Source organism: Choloepus didactylus, chromosome 16 (genome assembly GCF_015220235.1).
Source record: "Choloepus didactylus isolate mChoDid1 chromosome 16, mChoDid1.pri, whole genome shotgun sequence".
NCBI lineage: Eukaryota > Metazoa > Chordata > Mammalia > Pilosa > Megalonychidae > Choloepus > Choloepus didactylus.
This window is the reverse complement of record NC_051322.1, coordinates 29,821,180-29,839,901: the sequence shown is the minus strand read 5'-3', so window position 1 is coordinate 29,839,901 and position 18,722 is coordinate 29,821,180. Positions and strand designations below refer to the sequence as shown.

At 40.1% G+C, this 18,722-nt stretch overlaps 1 pseudogene; it reads right to left on the bottom strand.

Moving 5' to 3' along the window:
* Nucleotides 1-3,522: 3,522 nt before the first annotated feature.
* On the bottom strand, nt 3,523-11,612 carry LOC119511258 (annotated as a pseudogene).
* Nucleotides 11,613-18,722: the final 7,110 nt, after the last annotated feature.

Below are 18,722 nucleotides of genomic sequence, written 5' to 3'. Positions count from 1 at the left end.
GTAAATTCCTGTTGTTTAGTCAACCCACTGTATGGTATTTGTTTTACCAGCTAGGAAATTAAAACTACCCACTAGTCACCAATTTCTAGTCATTATTTCCTTGAAAAGTCTCATGTTTTCTCTTCTTCTGTTCTCATCAAGTACAAGTCCTATCATCTCTTACTCTAGTCTCCTCTCCATCCGATCTTCCCAGTACATCCTTGCCAGATATCTTCCTGAAATGCCTTCTTCATCAAGTCACTTTCTGGTTCAAACACCTAGAATGGCAGGTGCCTGGTGCCTCTACATCAGTCTGTAGACCACTGCCAGGAGGTCCTTAATAATTGAGATTCCTCCACTAGACATTCACCTCCTGGATGGCAAAGCTGGTCTTAATGACCCCCTGGTATAAACCTGCACAGTGTACAACACAGAGTAGGCACTGAGTAAACTCCAACCAAATGAAGCAATGAAACTTGAAACATGTGGAGCATGTTAATTATAATTAAATTATAATTTAATTATTACTGGAGCAGAGTAGTTAATGAGTGGTATGAATGGTTTGCTTTTGTATAGGCGAGAAGGCATGGGAAAGGCTTTTGATAGGTCAGTGCTTTGCAGGATCTTGTAGATTCTTGAAATCCATCTTGGGTGCAGGACAATAAAACATAACTATTTTATGAGTACTTGCAAATAGTAGAAGTGATGTCAAAAATTTCTTAAAGCTTACTATGCCTAAGTTGAGGTTATAATAAATATTCTGATAATAACTCATTGATTTTTTTGTCATATATGCTCACACAAAAATACAATTACTATAAAGAGAGCCACTTAATATTTCTGGGTCTAAGAGTCCTCATCTATAAACCGAGGAGGCTGCACAAACTAGATGGTTTCTATGTTCCTTCAGTTATGATGTTATTTGATTCTGTATACAAAACCACCCTTCTCCTCCTTAAACCAGCAGTTTCATTAGTTTGAATGTAGGCCAGTAAAATTCTCTCTTTCCCAATTTTTTTTCTTTGGGGGGATCATAGGGTTAGCATTTTTTCATTTTTTTAAGGAAAGGAATTTTGACTTTTGGTACCACCGCTCTACAAACCACCACCATCCTGTCATTTTTTTTTCTTTAGCTTTAAATTGTACTTTAATTCTCAATAACTATAACCTACTGGTTAATTGAACCAAATGTTGAATATTTCGATGACTTACTATGAAGTGTGTCAAATCAATGATAGAATGCGCAGAAAAATGGAGGTTATTTTGGGGAAGGTGTAAGGTGGCTAATGTGGAAAATGGTTAATGCTAGTTTTAAACCAAAAATGGTACTATATGCAATGGGAGTTAAATTAATATAGTATAAAAGAGAATAGCTTAAATAAGCTGTTACACATATTACAATAGCAAAGTTATGAAAGAATGAACTGAAGACAAGAACAGTTCTGAAAATTTTCTTTTCAGTCTACTTTCACATAGGAATAGGCTTTGTTTCCATACAGTTTGATGCCTGGTCTATACCATAATATATCAGAAAAATAAATTCTTTAGCAATGTAGAAACAGTTCATAAAATTCTTAAAGTTTAATTTTCTTTGCCAGACATGCCAATGTTAAACTGACAGCTATAAATTAAAGCTATATAGACAATAGGTATAAGTAGTATAGAACAAGTTAAGAATACTACATTTACTGGATTTAAAAAAATTACTGTACTTTCTTAATTAATGTGTGCTTTGTGATAGGGATAACAGGGACTTTGTTTTCTTAGAAAAGATAATAATATGTAAGATTATAACACAAGATAATTTATAATATATATGTGCTTCAATAGCAGCCTGGTTCATGTCATCTTGACTTTGAAGTTAAAATTAGAAGTACAATACCTAGGACATAACAGTTGGGAAAGACAATATTTATTTTAGGAAAAAATGGAGCATATCAAACTCTTAGGAGCCTAAAATCTCAAAATCTTCTGTTTACTATAAACCTCTAAAATGACCTTAAAATTGCATTATGAATGAAGTTTACCACATTGACCAAAGAATCTTTCTTTACTATTCAAAATATGTCCTAGCAATGAAAATCAAAACATTTTTTTCCTTTCCAGAAAAACATGGCATGGGTTGATAATGAAAGAATTTTGAATAAAGCCTAACAAAACAATTTACCTATGCCACCTGTTCTGAAAATTTTGTCCATAATTTAGTGTTCTGGTTGCATCTTCACTAACAGAATTTTAACCCCAGAAGCAGCAGTCATTTACAACAAATTTGTTGCCAACATCAAAGGAAAAAATTATTTTAAAAAATGGCGTTTGGGGATATATACACAACCATGTGATGATACTATGAGCTATTGATTGTATACTTCAGATGGCTTGTATGGTATGTGAGTATATGTCAATATATATTGCATTTAAACATGGTGCAAGAGCTATTTTGGATTTTAGTACAACATGTCACAGAAAGGGATGTGAACACCAGTTTGTAATTTTATATATACACACTCCAAAGAGGCTGTCAGTACCCAAAGTATTTTTATTGCTACAAGCAGTGGATTTTTGGATATGTTTTTAAGGGCTGCATAAAAATAGATTCAAGGAACAGATTAAATTAAAGTCCTAGATTAAAATGTTTGGCTTAAATAATGTTCTACAACAAATTTCAGGTTTATATAGGAAAAGTTATATAACTTAGTAAGAAAATGCCATGAACTATTTTCTACACTATACTAAATGTATTCCCCAAGAGGGAAAAAAATTTAAACATCTAAAATGTATTAGATTAAGATTACAAAACCATCAAAGATCTTTTGAACATACTTCTGTTTACTGATTTAATAATATACAAAATATTGATTTCATTATGGACCCTGAAGAAATGAACTGGTGACAATTATCTTTTGCACAACATTATCAACTCACTTTAGCCACAAGCATGTACCTAGTATGTATGTGTGTACAAGAAATATGTTCATTTATTTCTTATCGTATCATCCACAGGTTTACTTAGAACTAAAGATGAAGGTGTAGAAATGTGAAATATGTTAAGTGGATTTTTTCTTTCTTTCAAACAACATCCCAAGTATGGCCTAAGTAGCCTGAAATTATAAAACACTTAACTGGGATTTTTTGTTATCTACACAGACTGCTAGAATGTAAATTAAATTTCCCAAATTAGCACATTAAATAACAAAAACAGCCATAAAACAGGCTGAAAAGCATTAAATGTTTCATATATTGTGAGTCTTTAAATGATCCAATTTCTATAGAAAAATTTTATTCACAATATAATGTGACAGAAATTGCCACAGGAATGATACACTAATTGCAGTAACATTGCATGTACCAGCAGCTTTATTTTTCATAGCTATTTTTGTTTTTAAAAATTAAATCTCTCCAGTTATGCTTTTCACATGGTCTTAGATCTGTCATGTAAATGAAAAAGGAATGCCATATATTTCAAAGAGAAAATGTCTCATCATTTTGAATGTGAATTTTTTTGTAAGAAACATGAGGTATACCACTGAACCCTAAAACACATGTTTAGATTTGATTTTTGTCCAACTTCAGGCAATCTCTTTCTATTTGTAAAACACCAAGAGGATCAGTCTGTGATTGTGTTTGTGTCCGCTGAGGTGGCAATAGGGGTGGTAACTGAAGCAGTACCCTTGGTTCCACCAACTGTCCTGGGTTTGAAGGTGGTGGAGGAGACAGTGTTCGCAGGTTCTGCAATTTCTCCATTGTATAAGAAAAGCTGACAATGTTGAATGAATGTTTCAACAACAGGTTGAAGGATTTTAGACAGAAGCTCTCAGTTTTCAAAATTGGGTCTCCTCAAGGCTAACCCTGCTTATAATTGTGCTTAAGAGTCTCCCCCTGAGTGCCTCTTTGTTGCTCAGGTGTGGCCCTCTCTCTCTAACTAAGCCACCTTAGCAGGTGAACTCACTGCCCTCCCTCCTATGTAGGACCCAACTCCCAGGGGTGTAAATCTCCCTGGCAACGCAGGATATGACTCCCCGGGATGAATCAGGACCCAGCATCATGGGATTGACAGTATCTTCTTGACCAAAAGGGGGATGCAAAATGAAACGAAATAAAGCTTCAGTGGTTGAGAGATTTCAAATGGAGTCAAGAGGTCACTCTGGTGGGCATTCTTATGCACTATATAGATAACACTTTTTAGGTTTTAATGTATTAGAATAGCTAGAAGTAAATACCTGAAACTACCAAATTCCAACCCAGTAGCCTTGACTCTTGAAGACGATTGTATAACAATGTAGCTTACAAGGGGTGACAGTGTGATTGTGAAAACCCTGTGGATCGCACTCCCTTTATCCAGTGTATAGATGGATGAGTAGAAAAATGGGGACAAAAACTAAATGAAAAATAAGGTGGGATGGGGGGTGATTTGGGTGTTCTTTTTTTATTTTTATTTTTTATTCTGATTCTGATTCTTTCTGGTACAAGGAAAATGTTCAAAAATAGATTGGGATGATGAAAGCACAACAATAAGATGGTACTGTGAACAGTTGATTGTACACCATGGATAATTGTATAGTATGTGAATGTATCTCAATGAAACTGAATTAAAAAAAAATTGGGTCTCTGTTGCTGACAGGGCGGCACAGGAATGAGACACAGACACAAAGTTAAGAATTAAGGGACCAGGGGGCCCACTGCATCTCATGCTAAGTGGATGATAATGCACCTTTGCTCCAGTTATTTATTTCAGAAGATTGGGGAGTATATGCTAAATGTCCTCAGGCTCTGGAGAGCCCACCAGATACCTATGTTTACATCCTGTTGCATATCAGAAGGAACAATCTAGGTTTAGGACAATAGTAAACATTGTTGTCATAGTCACAAGACACATATCTTTACAGGGCGGGCCCGCACGGCCGTTCCATGCAGGCCTGAGGCTTAGCGTTCTAAGCCACCACCCTAGATATGCCTCAGGCAACATGGAAGACTCAGTTTCCCACATGTCCCCCTTTTTATTTTAGCTGCTGGCCAGATCTCTGTCTGCCACTTGGACTCCAATCTGAGCCGGGCGTGGGAAACAAAGTAGCCACAGGGGCAGGAGACCTCCCTTAAAAGGGATGAGGGTTCAGACCCTTGCAAAGCTGGGGGGGGTGAGGTTCTGTGCCCCACCTCTGTTGGCCCCCAAGTTTTCTCCTGATGACTCCTCTGTGACTGTGCCTGTCTTAGGTTGTTCCTTCCCTGAGGAATCTTACCCGTCTCTGGCTAACCAGCCATCCTCTGGGGCCATACAGGGTGATGTAAGGGAGGGGCAACACCCCCCAAAAGGGTTAGTTTTGTCTCCTTCACAGCCTATGCCCCATGGCCTCCATGCCCAACAATGGTTTGGACCCAGGCAGCCAAAATAAGAAGGAGGGAAAACTGAACGAACTGTTTTCTTTTGCATTGCCAACGTTTATATCTTGTTGCAGCAATGGGGGGTTAGGAATATAAGCCCAATAGGTATAATTTCCAGAATAAGCACATGCCAGAGATATACTCACAGCAATAGCAATAAGAGCCAACATTGCTGCCATCAGATTAGAACCTGTCATAGGCAGCTTGTCTCGTTGGACTTGTTTTTCAGCATCCTGACATAATTTCTTTATCTGACCCCAAGTTGGATGTTGGGCTTCCCTACTTCGGGGTGTTGGCCTGATCACTGTTGTCTTCAGTGTCAGACCCTGGAACTGCATCACTCGACGTCCCATAGGAATTTTCTTTTCTTTGCTGGGTTCATGGTACGGCTTCAGTCGTTGGGCTGGTATCCAAAGTGGTGCTCGTCTGTCACCTGAGGAAACACAAGCATAACCTCTTCCCCATGTTAATAAAGTACCCATTGTCCATTCATTAGTTAGCATGTCCTTCCACCATATAGGAGGTGCTTTCTGGAAATAATGTTTCAGTATTATCTTTTCAGCTGGAAAATGTCGTTCTGCGGCAGTGCCACCCAGTTTTTCATAAAAATTTAGAAAATTTAAAGTAAATAAAGCTTTTGATAATCGTTCATGGGGAGTTCCATCATCTCCCCCTTTTTGTTTTGTTAACATAGTTTTTAAAGTATGATGGGCATGCTCAACAATAGCTTGTCCTCGGGGATTATAAGGAATACCAGTGATATGATGAATGCCCCAAGTTGTAGTAAAAGTAGCAAATTTTGCAGATGTATAGGCTGGGCCATTATTGGTTTTTAAAGCACGGGGCAAGCCCATAGAGGCAAAACAGGCAAAAAGGTGAGTACGAACATGTCGAAATGTTTCACCAGTTTGTGCTGTGGCCCAAAGAAAGCCAGAGTACGTGTCAGTGCTGACATGAACAGTGGCTAAGCGGCCAAAGGAAGGGGTATGAGTAACATCCATTTGCCATAAATCATTGGGGGCTAGACCACAAGGGTTAACACCAGGATCCTGCAAAGGTGCAGCAGTAAGGAGTTGACAATTAGGACAAGAAGAAACAATATCTTTAGCTTGTGTTCTAGTAAGGGAAAATCGAGCCATGAGTCCTTGCACATTGAGATGAGTAAGCGAGTGAAAATGAGAAGCTTCTGAAATAACAGGCAGTAATAATTTATCCGCAGCAGCATTGCCAGCTGCTAAAGGGCCTGGGAGGTTGGTATGGGAACAAATATGGGTAATATAAAAAGGAGATACACGAGCGTGAATAGCTGATTGTAGCTCAAGAAAAAGGTTAAATAAACAAGGAGGCAACTGTTGCTTAATGGATGCTGTTTCAATTTTACTAGCTACATGAATAACATAGGCAGAATCAGATAAAACATTAACAGCCTCAGAAAAATCTGTTAAAACGGCTATTACAGCAGCCAGTTCAGCTTGCTGGGCAGAGAAATGAGGAAGATCTACAACTTTGGACTTAGGGCCAGTATAGGCAGTTCGACCTTTAGATGACCCATCAGTAAAAACAATGGGAGCATTGATTAAAGGCTCACAAGAAGTATACTTAGGCAGTATCCATTGTGTACGTTGAATGAACTGGAAAAGATCATTTTTTGGATAATGATTATCCAGCTGGCCAACATAGTGAGCTAGAGCAATTTGCCAAGCTAGATGTTGTTGCAAAATAACTGAGAGTTCTTTAGCAGTTATAGGGAGCACAATTAAACGAAGGTCAAAACCATTGAGTTGTTTTGCCTTTTTTCTGGCTTGAGCAACTAAAGTAGCTAAGAGATCTAGATAAGGGGAAATGGATTTTACAGAAGAATTGGGCAAGAAGATCCTTTTTACAAGCTTATCATTTTGCAAAAGCAAGCCTGTGGGGGATTTAGGAGTGGAAAAGATAAGTAGAGATAAAGGTTGTGTAGGATCAACACGGGATATCTGAGCTTGGTGAACTTTAGCTTCCACTAATTGTAATTCCTTCTCTGCAGCTGAAGTTAAAAATCTAGGGCTGTTTAATTTTGAATCCCCACAAAGGAGAGAAAATAGGTTGGAGAGCTCATAGTTAGCTATACCTACTTTGGGGCGAAGCCAATTAATATCCCCTAGTAGTTTTTGTAAATCATTTAAGGTAGTAACAGCATCTCTGCGGAGTTGTACTTTTTGGGGTTGAATTGTAAGTCTATTGATACTAGAACCCAAATACTGTACAGGCATAGTACGTTGCACTTTGTCAGTAGCAATATGCAATCCTACATCCTGTAAAGCTTTTTGAACAGCATAGAACAAAGCTTCTACTTCAGTCTCCTGAGGTGCAGAGCACAAAATATCATCCATATAATGGATTATATAAGCATTAGGAAAATTTAAATAGACAGGCTGTAAGGCACAGTCGACATAATATTGACATATTGTAGGACTATTTAGCATACCTTGTGGTAAAACCTTCCACTGATATCGTTTAGAAGGGGTTTTATTGCTAAGGAACAAAATAGTAAAAGCAATTTTTTCCTTATCTTGATCAGCTAAAGGGATGGAAAAGAAACAGTCTTTAATATCAATGACCACTAAAGTCCAGTTTTCAGGAATCATGCTAGGATTGGGGAGCCCAGGTTGTAAAGGTCCCATGGGCTGAATGACAGCATTAACACCTCTTAGGTCAGTTAACATTCTCCATTTTCCTGATTTTTTCTTTATTGGGAACACAGGAGAATTCCAAGGACTAAAAGACTCTTCGATATGCTGCAAGGACAATTGTTCTTGAACCAATTCATGTAAAGCCTCTAATTTTTCTTTTGTAAGCAGCCACTGCTCTACCCATACCGGTTTTGTTGTAGTCCATACTAATGGGGCAGGTTGGGGAGGCGAATGAACAGCGGCTGCCACTAAAAAGGTTTATATCCTAAACCAAATTGATCACATTTGGTGAGACTTGTGTGGGTGAAGGGGTACCTTGCAAACATACGCCAAGCCCACAGCTAGGGGCATACCCCATATTTGCCATCATTTTGTGGCTTTGAATACTGTACACTCCACTAGGAGGAGGGATATGTACAGTAGCACCCCATTGTTCAAGTAGGTCTCTGCCCCAAAGATTAAGAGGAAGAGCAGCCACATAAGGTTGTAAAGTGGCCTTCTGTCCCTCAGGGCCAAGGCAAGGCAAAATATGAACACTTTGCATAAGTTCCTGAGGGGAGCCTAGGCCCACAACAGTAATTCGTGCCTCTTGCAAAGGCCAATGTCGGGGCCAATGTTGTTGACTAATAATAGAGACATCTGCACCCATATCTATAAGTCCAGTAAAGCTATGCCCATGAATTGTAAGAGTACACATAGGGCATGGCTCCTGCAGAGCCTCTGTGAGAAAAATTCCTGCCTTGCCTGTGCTACCAAAACTTCCATTTTCCCAATTTTTAGAGGAGGAACCAACAGGTACATAAGGTAATAATAAGAGTTGAGCAATTCTTTCTCCTTTATGGGCAGTCCATGGAATAGAAGAAGACATGACTACCTGAATTTCCCCAGTATAGTTAGGGTCAATGAATGCAGTGTGTACACGAACACCCTTAAGATTGAGAGAACAAAAGACCCACCGTCCCTTTAGGTAAGGGGCCATAACAGCCGGTGGGGACCTTAACAGGATTATTGGGGAGAAGACATACTTCAGCATTGGCAGCGAGGTCTACTGCTGCTCCCTGCTGTAGCTGGGGAAAGCTCCAAGAAGGAGGGCTTGGAGTTGGTGGAGGGACAGCACATGGCCTCCAGATCTCCACGCTGCCTGGCTTCTGCCAGACCCTGCTGTACACCAGAGAGGTGGGCAGGTTTAACTACCGAGGTAGAGCTATGCTCAGAAAGAGGCAGCAGAGGAGGCGGGAGCCATTCCTTCCAGCAAGGCACAGAAGGAGGTTTTGGGCATTGACAAGAATAAAAAACTTTAGCAGATTTTACTGGATCTTTTTTACCCTTACCATCATCAGAAAGAGGATTGGGAGCAGTATTGTCATCAGACTCATAGTCTTCCTCATCATCATCAGTTTTTAAAGGCTTAACAACAGACTTAATTAAAGACCATGTAGACCAAATAGTAATAGGTAAATTAACTCCTTGCATATGTTTTTGTTTCAATTCCTTACCTACCTGCTCCCAGTCATACAATTCAAGGGAGCCAAGGGTAGGGAACCAAGAGCAGTATTTTTCAATAACCTGTAGCAATCCTAAGATTTGTGACTCCCCCACCTTGACACGGCTGGCCCGCAGCAGCTGCCGTAAGAGGGAAACATAGGGAACATATTTATTGTGTCCTTCAACATTACCCATTACCCTGCTTATAATGCTCAGGGTCGTTCTACAAGGAACGCACACAAAAGACGGCCATTACCTTCACCCGAGTTCCAGTGCCGCTGTACCTCAGTCGTTCAAGAGATTCTTCTGTCAGGAACCAGGTCCAGTTCTTCGAGCCCCACGTTGGGCGCCAACTTGTTGCTGACAGGGCGGTGCAGGAATGAGACACAGACACAAAGTTAAGAATTAAGGGAGCAGGGGGCCCACTGCATCTCATGCTAAGTGGACGATAATGCACCTTTGCTCCAGTTATTTATTTCAGAAGATCGGGGAGTATATGCTAAATGTCCTCAGGCTCAGGAGAGCCCACCAGATACCTATGTTTACATCCTGTTGCATATCAGAAGGAACAACCTAGGTTTAGGACAATAGTAAACGCTGTCATCATAGTCACAAGACACATATCTTTACAGGGCGGGCCCGCACGGCGTTCCATGCAGGCCTGAGGCTTAGCGTTCTAAGCCACCAACCTAGAGGTCTCCTCAAGATTGGCCAAAAACAGACGGATAAGTTGTCTGCTGTCATTAGGTTGATTTTATTTTGCTAACTAACCCTGTTTAGATGCTGTTCCAGTTTGCTAATGCTGCCATTATGCAAAACACCAGAAATGGATTGGCTTTTATCAAGGGGGTTTATTTTGTTACAAAGTTATAGTCTTAAGGCCATAAAGTGTCCAAGGTAAGGCCTCTCTACAATGGGGTACCTTCACTGGAGAAAGGCCATTGGCATCCAGAAAACCTCTGTTAGCTGGGAAGGCATGTGGCTAGCCTCTGCTTGCTCCCAGGTTGTGTTTCAAAATAGTGTTCTCCAAAATGTTGCTCTTGGGGCATTTGTCCTCTTTTAGCTACAGCTCCTCTTCAAAGTGTCATTCTCAGTTGCTCTGAGTTTGGGCCTGTGTGGCTCTTTTTAAATACTCCAGTAATCTGATAAAGACCCAACCTGAATGGGTGGGGCAACACCTCCATGGAAATAATCCAATGAAAGTTCTCGCCCACAGTTGATTTAGTCACATCTCCATGGAAACACTGAACCAATAGGTTCCAACCTAATCAGCACTAATACATCTGCCCCCACAAAACTGCATCAAAGATAATGGCGTTTTGGGGGACATTGTACATCTAAACTGGGACACAGGCATTATCACGTATCTGAATACATCGTAGTTTACAGGATGGAATTTCTCTATAATTTCTTTCAGTGCGTGAAGATGTTCTGTTTTATCTGGGTTTTTGCTGCTTCCAATATCTCTGGATGAAGAGAATATGAAATTAAAGGATCTGACAGATCTGCAAAGAAAGCTTTAAGAGCTCCACCTACAGCATTTACTGTTACTTCCATTGATACTAGATTGATACTATGATCTTGACCAAACTTTTTTGAATGTTATCTTGATCAGTTTTATTCCCACTAACATGGTAGAGTTCTTCAGTACCTAACCCTGTATCTTCAGGAAATGCCACACATTTTTCAAGAAATAGTTGTATGGGTTTCTCAGCTGTAACCAGATCCTGGGGGACATCCCAAAGTAATTACTTTACCAATTTCTACATCTTGATGGATTGAAGTTCTTAGTTTTCTTTTTCTGCTTTTTATCTTCTTTTAGTTTGTGGGTTTTCCCCTTCATTTTCTTATCATCTAACTCCTGGTCTCCTTTCCAAGTTTCAACTGGAGAAAGAAATGGATATTCTTCACTTCTACCATGTCTTCCTTTTCCTTTTGTTTCAGAAATGGTGAAAGCCTCATCATCACTTGCATCTGAATGTGTTTTTCCATGGTATGACTTAATTTTACCAAACAAGGTTTTAGCCTTGTATTTGTATTTTGAAGACCTCCATTCCCCATGAACTTTTGAGGTTCTATCAGAAAATCCATTTTCTTCATCTCCTTGGGTATTATTTACAAATGAGTTTCAAATTTTAATAATGTGATTATATCATCTGGAACAACATAAATCTCATCAAATAGCTCTTCTGCTTGAAAATTGTGTCAATAATTTCCACATAATTATTGGAAGGATCTATATCTTCTGGATGTGCCAAAGGCACCCAAGAAATCTGTTTGGATTTTTACCAATACTACCCTCAGTTGTGTTTAAAAGATTTGGATCTGCTTTCTTTACATTTGTTTTAGGCACAACTGGTTAGGTTTAATACGTGGAGGCACTTAATGGTTGTGTTCTTAGTCATGATAGTTTGAGGTGCTATGAATAGGATATTCATTTCCTTTCAAATCTAATCTATATCTGGAATGGTCATTAGGTGTTGGAAGTAACTGTACAGCATCCCCAGTTGAATTATAAGGAGGTGGTGCCTCTGTGTCATCATCTGAATCAAGGTAGTTTTTATCAGAAAACAGTTTCTGGGAGATGGTAGAAAAATATTTCACTCTGAAGTGTTGATGCCCTTGTATTATCAGAAAAATAGGAATTTTCTATCACATTTTTATCACTGAAAAAAGACCTCAGTTTGCTAATGATACTGAGAAAAAGAATAAAATGCTGGAAGGGTAGCCAGTAACTGTTAGCAGCTGTTCAAGAATGGTGTCCTGAACTTCAGATAGAAATGCTCAAAGCATTCCCAGTGATGCTTTCTGTTTGGCAGAGTAAACAAATAAATACCCATGAACCAGTTCCTTTTTCTTTATTCCATATTATTTATGATAATATTGTGATCTGTATTCCTCTTTTCACCAATGATTTTATCAAGCATTAAGGATAAATGCTGTTCAGCTTGAGCTGCACTGCAAGAATGAGAATCAAGGAAGGGTGAAAGAATAAGATCCACACTAAATGGATCACCACATGTGGCACACATGACAATTCTCAGGTCAGCTTCTGAGACATCCTTATTGGTGCGAACTGGGCTCACCACATCTAAATTGTGTTTAACTGATTCCAATTCTCCTCTTGGAGGTTTAGCTTTTTGGGGTTTTATTAAATTTACAAGGATAGGTATCAGCAGGTACATCTACAAAAGGACACTGTAACTTGTTTGCCAATTGCTGCCCTTGGTTCCTGAGAATTGGTAGATTCTTACTAGTGAAATCTCTCTGATTAGCCAGAATTAATGTAAATGGAAGATTAGCCATATATTTATCTTTTCTGATCTCAGAAGCTTCAGTTGTTATTTTTCCAATAAATTCCCCAATAAAATTCAGTGACTCAATGGAGTTAAAAACACAGAAGCACCCATGTGGTCCAAAGGTGGCAGTTTGTACCTGATTCAAAAAGTAAGGCAATTTGGCATCATCTGGCTAAAGATCAAGTTCATAAATTTTTCCATCTAAGGCATACTCATCATCAGACTATGCCCTTATCTCATCTGCTAGTTCTTGGGCAAGGCCATCTTTCCCTATAATAAAAAGGTTAAATTTATCTATATTGGTACTATCATGATACAACTTTAAGTCACCATGATCCAATTGAAAAACACTATTGGCAAACAACTGCTCCACTTTAATGTCTGTGTGATTTTGGCCACTAAGACATGTTTCTTTACCAGGGTGCTAAACTCTATTTGCTTAAGTAGAAGAGATTTCCTGTCAGGTGCAAGTTTCTGTAAAGCTTTATATCTAGGTTCTTCACTCAGAACTTGTGCCAGGTTGAATGTATTATGTCCCAAAAAAAAAAAAAGCCATTATCTTTGATGTAATCTTGTGTGGGCAGACGTATAAGTGTTGATTAGATTGTAATTCTTTGAGTGTTTCCATGGAGATGCACCCTACCCAACTGTGGGTGATGACTTTGGTTGGATAATTTCCATGGAGATGTTGCCCCGCCCATTCAGGGTGGGTCTGAATTAAATTACCGGAGCCCTATATAAGCTCATACAGAAGGAGTCAGCTTGCTACATCCAAGAGGGACACTTTGAAGAATGCACAGAAGCCGAGAGAATAGCTGCAGATGAGAGACAGTTTGAAGATGGCCGTTGAAAGCAGGCTTTTGCTCCGGAGAAGCTAAGAGAGGACAAACACCCCAAGAGCAACAGAGAGTGACATTTTTGAAGAACTGCAGCCTAGAGAGGAATGTCCTGGGAGAAAACCATTTTGAATGCAGAACTTTAGAGCAGACGCCAGCCACGTGCCTTCCCAGCTAGCCGGGGTTTTCCGGACATCGCTGGCCATCCTCCAGTAAAGGTACCTGATTGCTGATGTGTTACCTTAGATGCCTTATGGTCTTAAGACTAAAACTGTGTAACCAAATAAACCCCCTTTTATAAAAGCCAATCCTTTTCTGGTGTTTTGCATTCTGACAGCATTAGCAAACTGAAACAGAACTGAATGAATTTCTCTCATTTTATCTGAACTAGATGTTGCACTAAGATCTAAATCATAAAAAAGTTCAGAATGCTCAAAAAGCATTTCCTGAAACTCTTCTTTGGCAGTTTCAACTATTTCTCACTGATGCCTACTTACACCTCTTTGCTATCAGCCTCAGTGATATATTTGAAGGCTTCATGCTCCATTATAAAGCACATAACTTCCTCCCACAGCTGCCCAGCTGAAATGAATTGATTTTTTTCCCAAAGTCTTTTTAAATTTTTCCTTCCTCTTCCATGATATTAAATGTTGCACATGGTTCTGATAGACTTTCTCAGCTTCTAAAGTGCTTAAGAGGTCACATGGACTCCACCCATCAGTGACTTTGTCTATATGATCAGTTTCATCCCCAAGTGTTTTCTCTAGCACCACAACACGTAAATGCAAATCTATTCTCATTTCCATTAACGTCAAAGCTTCTGACCAATTCAAATGTTCAGTCTCTTCTATATTTGGCAAAAGAGTACTAAAAGCTCTTGGTAAAGTATTTATATATTCTTCTCTCCTTTTTCTTATATATTCCTGTTTTAGTTGTTCTATATGTTTTGAGAGTGTATTTCTGGCCTTTCTTGTTAAGTATTCTTCATAATCAGGATGAATTTTTAATTTATTACAGACAGTTTTCCAAGTAGCATGATAATCTCTTACAGTCTGCACAAGTTTTTCAAACTTATCTGTTGCCGTGACAACAACTTGTCTCTATGTTTTATAAGCATCCAGATAGGGTATGATTTTAGGCTTGCCATGAGTTTTATTCATCATTTGTACCATTGTGGTGAAACATGTCCCATGTTCACATTAAATTGGGCTGATGTTTCCACTACAAAAAGGTTCTTTATGTTTGAAGCAAATGCTTGAACTTCTCTAAGATAATGATCCACACATTCATTGCAATGAGTTGCTGTTATTATTACAGGTTTTGTTTTATTTTGAGAGTTGGACAGGAAGGTTATTCACAAATTAAGTTGATCATCAAACTTTCTATTGCATCCTGACTTACATCAATGCACAATAAAAATCCATCTGCATTGAGCTTCCCTTCAGGTATTTGCTTCTGTTAAAAGTCTTGCTCCAAACCTAGTTGACCAGTGCAAACATACATTAGTTTTTCTGCTGACTGCAATTTAGAGGCAGCTGCACGTTTTATATATGGTTGCAAATGCATACTCTGATGAGTCAAGAAAGTCTAGTCATCTGTTCAATGATATGAATTTTGCCTTCTACTCCATCCTTACCAACTTGTGTTATGTCACTTCAGTATATAAAAAGTGATCCTTGTTTACTACTTGTTCTCCAGAGTCTATCATGCTAAGCGCAGAAGTATGCTCTGAATAATATTCATCTGTACAAATCTATTGCACAAACAAGACTTTCCAACACCACAGTTCCCTTTGTCTTTTCAGTCTCCCACAGAGTCCAACTACACTGATAGTGTATAGGATGGGGGAAGAGGCTCTTTGTCTGTTTTTCCCATCATAATTCTCTTCTCATGTCTCTACATTTATAAAGGTAACCAGATATACTTTTCATTTTGAAAATAAGGTCATCTCAACACTCAGATCCCAAATTTCAGAACTATATTTGTTTATTTGTATTTTCCTCATTTCTGAGCAGAAAGGTCTTCAGGATTAAACGGATCATCTTCCTAACGCGGTCTCTCGCCTGCGTCCCCTCCTGGACGGCAGCGACCTTCCTGGTGCGCGCGCCGCCGCCGCCGCCTCCCCTCTGCGGGTCTCTCTTCCTGCGCGCGCTCCCGGGGCACCGCGTCCCCGCAGCAACTTCCCCCCGCCGGCAGCCCCCACACCCCGGAAACACCCAGGCCTGCGGCTCCCGCTCCCGCCACCTGACACCCCCCCTCCTCCTTCTCCCTTCCGCTGCTGCTCCAGGCTCGGTGATGGCTGCTGTCCGGGCTTCCTCGCACTGACAGATCTCATTCTGTCATTTTAACAAGCCATTTTAAGACCAGAAGTGTAATCTCGGAATATAAAATAACCCTTGTGTGTAATCCCTTTAAATTTATGAAAAACTCATTTCAACATCCCCATTTTTCTTCTCTCACCACAGATGAGTGAAAACTTTGTCATAGACTGATACCTGTTGTCATCCTGACATCACCTGTTTTTTTCCTGTGTGTGTCATACTATGTATTGAACCAGCTTCCCCATCTGCAAAGCAGGGATACGAGTAAAGGCACCATTTTATCATCCATAAAGATAAAATCTAGAATTTCAGGTTGAAATATAAATTAAAGTAAGGGTGATGGGTCCATCCATCCATCAGAAAGATGTTTCTATTCTTTCTGCTACACCACCAGTTTCCAAATTAACAGCTGACAACTGGACCTTTCCCTGACTCTGAAGGTGGGGGTGGGGGGGGGGTGAGTGAAACTGTAATAGCTGGCGATGCTTAAAAATGAGCATTTACTACCAGCTTCCGCTTTATACACCACATCAGTGAGTTGTGCATGCTGAAATGAGACTGAGGAACATGCACAACATCGATGGAATACAGATAAAATGCCCCATTTCTGTGTGTTTAACTTGTCCCCATTTTTCATGGCTCAATCCAAATGTCCGCTCTTTCAGGAAGGCCTCCCCATCTCTCCAGCCACCAGTAATATGTCCTCTTTTGAACTTCCTCAGAATTGTTTGACCCTATTTTATGGCAGTTGCCGATTTCTCCACCTTTGTGTTGTGGGAAAATTTGTAAAAAAACATTATTTCCTTTACCAGATTGTAAAGTCCTTCATGTCAGATCTGTGTCTTAAACATCATGCATAGCCAGAAACGTTCACAGAGTAGCCCACAGGAAATGGATTCTCAGTCAATTGAGGGAGGAATGAAGCGAGGCATGAAGAAAAAGGAAATCTGTTACATAAAGAAAAGGCTTTCCTGCATGGAAAAGTGCTTTAAGGGAGTATTCAAGAGAAAGTGAGACAGCAGAAGAAAAAAATGAGCTGGGTTAAAAGCCAACTGATTAAGGAAAGACTATGTCTAGACAAAGAGCAGATTGAGGTAAGAGAGCCTAGGAATATTTTATTTATATGGGTGACACTTTGCTTCACAGCTTGTGCTTTCCTTCTGTTAACCTGTTGCTTTTCAACATCACTTACTGAAGGAGTTCACCAGTTGCCCTTTCCTGTAACATTTGTGGAAGCCTCAAATTGGAAGTCAGAGTTAGGTATATGCAACTACCACAAGTAGGCTTAAACTCTAAGCCAAGAAGCCAGGCTCTGGGCTAGAATGAAACAGCTGTCTCTATGAAATCAATTAACTGGCTTGGTAAGAAACCTCTTCCCACTGCAAATGAACAGATTTGTCCCTACAGCCAAGTCACTGGAACATCTCGTTCAGCCAAACCGTTTTTTCTTCAAGGCAACCTCTGCCAATGCTGAAGATACCAGCCTGTTCCATCCTCGCCCAGGACACTAGCTTCACACAGAAACTTAGCCTGAGTCAGCAGGGGCATCGGGGCAGAAACCCCTGTCTCTGATTAGATTCAAGGGCACTCACCCACATACTGCCTATCAGACCAGCTCTTGCAGCTTGGATCTTATTTTCATTTGATGCAAGCTCAGCTTCAAACCTATGAACAACATCAGCCATATCTGGCTTCCCATGATTCATCAGTCTCCACAGAGCCTTAAACTCACTTGTCCAAGACAGAACCCTTTACCTTTCTGCATGCCAAGGCTGCTTTTCTTTCTGGCTTCTCAATCCTTGATAGGCATGCCTATTTCCCAGGTCAGGGAGCCTCAAAGGACTTACTCAGCTGCCGGGGTCACCACCCATCCTTGCTGCAACCTCCAGGGATTATTAGGAAAGACTCCCACCCCCACTCCCCCAAAGCTTGCCATTAAAACCAAAGTTAAGTCAAAGAAAAGAATGTTCAATCCCCTTTCCTATGAAGGGTTTTACAGCCACTCCCATGGCACAGAAAGCAGTAGTCAGTCGTAAATAAAGAACATGTAGTTTGCACCGTTGAAAAGATCAGAGTCTGAGGGGCTTCTAGACCCTGTTCCCAAAGGCAAAGCTCCCCCAAACCTCCCTTATGTCTTCCTTCTGCCCGAATCTCAACGAAGGAGGGTGCAATGTTTGCAGAACAATTGAACTGTCCTTTATCAAGCAATCTGTTTTTATTTCCGATTCTGGGACTCTGCCTAACCATGCAATGATCACTTTCCATTCTCTCACACCTTTTTCTAAAACCTATTCCCCAAATGTTAGAAAGAGTCCTCCCCCTCCTTCTGAAATAGAATGGTATTTCTAAAGTGCATTTGATCATGACACTACTCACACCCCACCTCCTTACCACTCCCCAAAAGCTTCCAGTGACTCTCCGTTGCTTAAAGAACCAAGACCACAGCCATTTGAGGCTTCCATGTTTGAGCCCCTTTCTGCCAGTCCAGTCATAAATTGTCATACCCTGGGTTCTGCTAAAAGAACAAGCCCTAAGACATCTACCCCTCTATCTGGAATGCATCTCTATCTGAAATGCATCTCTACCTATCGACAACCTAGCTTTCATTCAAGGCTCAAATGAAACAACACCTGCTACGTAAGCCTTCCTTGATTTTTCCTACCTGAAATGCTTCTTCCTGCTCTGGGCTCCAATGCTTTAACAGGCACCTTCTCTGTAGCATGCATCACTCTTTACTTTGTGTCCCAGCAACGT